General features: G+C 36.0%; 1 protein-coding gene across 2 annotated transcripts in view; it reads left to right on the top strand.

The window, feature by feature from the left end:
• Positions 1-1,181: 1,181 nt before the first annotated feature.
• Positions 1,182-5,626, top strand: part of psip1a (PC4 and SFRS1 interacting protein 1a) — a 124,460-nt gene continuing 120,015 nt past the window's right edge. For both annotated transcript variants that reach the window (XM_016446648.1, XM_016446640.1), the window contains exon 1: positions 1,182-1,263. The gene's annotated coding sequence lies outside the window, so the exon portion shown is untranslated. The remainder of the gene's footprint in view (positions 1,264-5,626) is intronic.

Genomic DNA, 5,626 nt, shown 5'->3' with positions numbered 1-5,626 from the left:
GAGGACCTGTCACTTACATAAGGTACTGTAAGGATACTATAAAGGAAAACATGGTCAAACATGACAATCTGCCATTATTCACAAATAACCATTTCTTTCTACAACTATCCAACTTTTTTTTTTTTTTACCAGTGAGTGGGAGCATTTTGACAGGAGGACTGAACAACAGTTAAAAGAGAGTCATCAATGGGAGTCATCCTAGTTCATGTTTTTAATAATGGTGTTAATAAATAATATTGTTGTACACAAAAAAGTTGTCTTTTTCTTCTCAGATGGCTAAATGGCCCTTGGAATTTTAGAAAAGGGTGAATTGTGTTTGTCTTTATAAAATGCTTTGTAGGACACTGTTCTGTAGCTGTATGACAACCAATAGTGAATACTGAAGCATAAATCAATATTAAATCAATATTTCATTGATGGTCCATATGATTACACTGTATGTCTGATGGGCTAAATATGGTTAATATCTGAATGTAACTTTATATATAAATTCACAACAACATATCACTCCGTCTTCTGTACATATGAAAATCTACAGTTAATATAATTAGGCTACAGTAGATCATGTATCATTACATTGTCCATTTGATTCAAATATGTGTATTATTAATTTTTTAATTCACTAATTAAATGTGTAATGTTAATGTTTTTGTTTTAAAACACTAATTCAGTTCTCTCCTCTAGGCTATGAATGTAGACCAACAGTTAATATTTACAGATATTTTAATCCGTAATGCAGATCATCTAATATCTTAATGTAATGTTTATATTTAAATTCACACACACAAAAAAAACCAAACAAAAAAAAAACAAAACGAAATTAGTCAATGTCTATGGACGGGACGGTTATTAATGAAGTTTCGAGCGTCGGTTTAATCATTTCGCCGTGTATCTTCCTTCCCCTACTGGACGCATAAGGAACAACAGGGGCGTAAAACTGCCTGGGTCGTAGATCTGCCTGCTCCAGGTCTGCAGCCGGGTCGGTGAGAGGCCATTGGCCCAGCACGGCTTGTTGTTAGCTCTGGCACGCTGAGTGGACAGTGGAAAAGCGGCTAGTGACAATCATAAACTAATCTCTGAGACAGTTCTTCAGTTCTTGCATAACACACTGTATATAAGAATTTAGTTCAAACTTTAACCTGTGGAGGGCAGTAATACGCCTAGTAGCGTCTACACTGGCGGAAATCTACACGAAGGAGAAAAGAAGAGAAGAGAAGAGGAACAGACTGCATCATTGGGGAAAAGCTTTCTTAAATAAACACGGTAAATACAAGTAATAGCATATATTTTATTTGTATGAAGATATGTGAAGAAGTATGTCGAGATTCAGCACATAAATGTGCATGTATTATTTAGTCACGTGTTGTATGTTAAGCATATGTATGTGAAGTGTTGAAGAAGAGAAGAATGTGGTAGTGACTGGATAATAGTAAACACGTTTTTACAGACTACACCACTGATTAAATTATTATTATTATGAGACTAACATTTCTAAATGTAGAAATCTATCTATGTATCTATCTATGTATCTATGTATCTATCTCGATCGATCGATCGATCGATCTATCTATCGATCTAAATTTCAGCATTCCAGTAAAAATATCAGTAACACATCATGGTTCTCGGTGCCAATTTTGGTACCATAGTGAAAACTGTTGTAACTATTTTATTTTAATTATTAATGCTATTAGTAATTATTAGCAGGGTGCGATTTCTGAAAAAAAAAAAAAATCTTGTTTCAAAAGGGTATTGAATACATATATGAATATATATGAATACACCATGCTTAGGGTGCATAAAAAAAACAAACAAAAAACAAATTTAGAAAAGTTTTGAAATATATTTCGGCCCTATGTCTAATGCATGCCATATCAAGTAATAAACATTGTGGCCAAATTTCATATTTTAAATTGTATATTTACCGGGTCAAGCACACCTGGGAAATGAAGAAAATTATACCATTATGTAGCTTAGCATTTGCAATTCAGTATTTATGAGTTAAAAAAAAACAGTAAAACATCTAATGCTGAAAAATCTGCCTGTACCGGGAATCGAACTCATGCCCTTTGGGTTACAAGTCCGACTAACCATTAGGCCACAATTGCCATATGCCATAGTGTACATGTATCAAGCGCACTTGTTTGCAACATTCTTCTTCCTTAAAGGGATCATATGATGCTGATAAAAAGAACATTATTTTGTGTATTTGGTGTAATGAAATGTGTTTATGCGGTTTAAAGTTAAAAAAACACATTATTTTTCACATACTGTACATTATTGTTTCTCCTCTATGCCCCGCCTTTTTGAAACACGTCGATTTTTACAAAGCTCATCGGTCTGAAAAAGCGAGGTGTGCTGTGATTGGCCAGCTATCCAGTGCGTTGTGATTGGCCGAATACCTCAAGCGTGAGACGGAAATGTTACGCCCCTCACCATACTGTTGTATTCCCTCAGCGACCAGCACGGATCAGCTCTAGGCATGACGAAGCAGATATCGTCCTCTTTTGGAAGACCAAACAAAGTAGTTTCGCATTCACAACGACGCACACAGCGTCTTCAGGATATGGCGGCGGCAACAATACTACAGTGAGAATAAAAGTTACGCCTTCTTTCTTTGCGTGAACATTTGGGCGGCATTATGCAAATCTTCCCACAGAGCGACGTAGGTATGTTGGGGCGTGTTAGATCGAGCCGTTTTAGGTAGGTGTGGCTGACTCTTAACTTTTATAAAGAATATCTCTTTGGATTTGAGACTTTAGTCTTTGCAACTTTACAGATCTTCTTTATGCACCAAGAGCTTGTAACACTCCAAAGAGAAAGGAAAAATTGAAATCGCATTATATGACCCCTTTAAGGACCCGATATACTCAAAACAAAGTTCTTTTTCTTTCTTTGTTTAGGCGTAAAATGAAGTTCGAAATATGTGAGCAGCGGTATACTGTTATCAAACATCCCAACGCCGCCCACTCTGATGAAAGTCACGTTTATATGAATATGTAAATATGTGCTGCGCGCTTTCCTCTCAGTAACAAAACAAACACAACAAAAATGGAGAAAACAGCAAGCACCTGATCATAACAAAATGGGTATGCTTGCACAAGCTCTGCAAATTAGCACTCCCATCACGTCACGTGTATTTACATGGCACTTTATTCAATATATTGCTTAAAAGCAAGCAGCAGTATTAAACATGAAAAAACAGTGTCAGTGTCTCATTTCATCAAAAGCAAAACGTGCTACTATAAAGCGGCTGTCCACTGTGTTCAGTTTTTACCCGCGGACATCTCACTTCCAAGGACTCGACAGACAAAATGAACCCAGAGAAGAGTTCCGTGTGAAAGAAGGCAGAGCCTCAGTGCACACCTACTATGACGTAATCGTCACAGACCAATGGTAGTACGAAGGTGTTTTGCAGACGGACTTTTTCAGCAAGTCATTTCGAACTCCCAAATCGAACTTTAATTTGGCCAGATTTTGTTCGAAATGACGTCACATCAGTTCTTGCTTCGATTTTGCTTGAAGTACAGTATATCGGGGCCTTTAGGTTATGCCTCAGTTTCCGGTCTGCCGCAACCACCTGCAGAGTGTTCTGATAATGCTGTTCTGATCTGGATGCATCAAGGTAATCAGTACTCAGCTTGATGCCACACTCTGCACAGTCATTCATGACAAAATGGTGGTGGGCAGTTGTGGCCTAATGGTTAGCGAGTCAGACTTGTAACCTGAAGGTTATGGGTTTGTTTCCCAGTACTGGCAGGAAATGTAGGTGGGTGGAGTGAATGAACACCCTCACACACCATCTTCCACCCTCAATACCCACGAACCCCCAGTTGCTCCCGGGCGGCACAGCAAACGGCTGCCCACTGCTCCGGGAGTGTGTTCAAGGTGTGCGTGTTCACTAACTGCTGTGTGTGTGCACTTAGATGGGTTAATTGCAGAGGACAAACCCAAAGTACACTGATGAAAATGATTCTGAGATTAATTAAATACTACAGAAAAACAAATGTAATTTCTACACAAAAAAAGTTAGTTCAGGCAAGAATTAAAAAAAAACTATATTAATATAGTATTTCTATATTATAAATTGAAGCGTAAATATCAACGTTATAAAATTACGTAAAACCTACTCAACTTTTCTGATACTGGTGATCCCATCATGCACTGGGGCATGAATAATTAATTCGTTTTTTTGTGGCTGTTTCCCAGCTGTATTTACACTGTTTTATCATTGCTTTTGTTGTTAGGTTTAGTAGGCTAACTTGCAATTTTGTTACATCTTTTTTGTTACATCTTCATTTTCTACTCAAAATGGCACATTCACAATCAAAAACAATTCACAGAATGTTACCATCATTGTGTATTGTACCTATTATTGTCTGTGTTTGTGTGAGTGCTGCATTACTAATTATGTAGATACGGTGTCTACATATCTATTCTATTATTTAGTTAGATGTTTCTGAGTAGCACATACAGTGCTATATTGAGTAAAATCAAAGTATTGCCAAGTAAGCTTTGACTAAGTAAACTTAATTTCTTAATGAATGTTGAGTTCAATAGTAAGTAGATTTTACGCGACAATAACAGGTCAGTTGTACAGAGCAGTTTCAGTAAAGTTTACTTAAAATTTGTTAGTGCAAATTGTTAAGAATATTCTATCAAGTAAATCCTACATTTACATTTTTTTCAGTGATGGGTTACTACATCACATTGTCACTTAAGTAAGTAAAGAAAAAAAAATCAATAAATGATGGCAACAGTGCCAGAAACTGGTTATTATTTTTGTTCTGTTAAAACTATGCTTATTTGCGACACTGTAATGATATTTAGCATCTTATGTGACCCGGTAGACATTCATTTTTGAAATATTTTGCACATTTGCTGTCTGACTTAAGTGGAACGACTTTATGCTAGGGCCAAAGTGAAAATCTTACATTTGATTTTTATGCACCCTAACCACGGTGACTATAGACTATGAAGCCTGTTAGGCTATTTTTGGCAGCTTTAACAGTAACATTTACAGAATGACTATCTTATTTAATATTGACAAGCTTTGAATCATTAGCAGGGTTTTTCTACTGGCTCAGTTGGTTACTGTGTAGGGGTGGGAATCACCAGAGGCCTCACGATACGATATTATCACAATACTTGTGTCACGATACAATATTATTGCGATATTCTGTGATATATTGCAATTTATTACCTTTTTCCAACTTCAAATTATGTCCCCAAAGAAAAGTTTGGCAACATCTGTTTTAACTAAAAAGAAACATTTCTCAGTTTGTTTATCTCACTTCAGTTTTATTGCTGCAGTGCAAAATGGGATTGTCAAGCAGACAAACTGACCAACACTTTCATGAAAACCTGACAAAAGCCAATAAAATAACCACACTTTTACTGAAAGTAACACAATAAAACTGGACAGAATTTATACTTTACAATAAGGTTAATTAGTTAACATTAGTTAACTACTTTAGTTAACATGAGCTAAGAATGAATAATAGCTCTTTCAACATTTATTCATCTTAGTTCATGTTAATTTCAACATTTACTGATGCATTATTAAAGGGGTCATATGATGCTGCTAAAAAGAACATTATTTTGTGTATTTGGTGTAATGAAATGTTTA

The sequence above is a fragment of the Sinocyclocheilus anshuiensis genome, unplaced genomic scaffold (genome assembly GCF_001515605.1).
Source record: "Sinocyclocheilus anshuiensis isolate Anshui unplaced genomic scaffold, SAMN03320099.WGS_v1.1 scaffold89, whole genome shotgun sequence".
NCBI lineage: Eukaryota > Metazoa > Chordata > Actinopteri > Cypriniformes > Cyprinidae > Sinocyclocheilus > Sinocyclocheilus anshuiensis.
The sequence above is the reverse complement of the archived record's forward strand: the minus strand, read 5'-3'. Positions and strand labels throughout refer to the sequence as shown.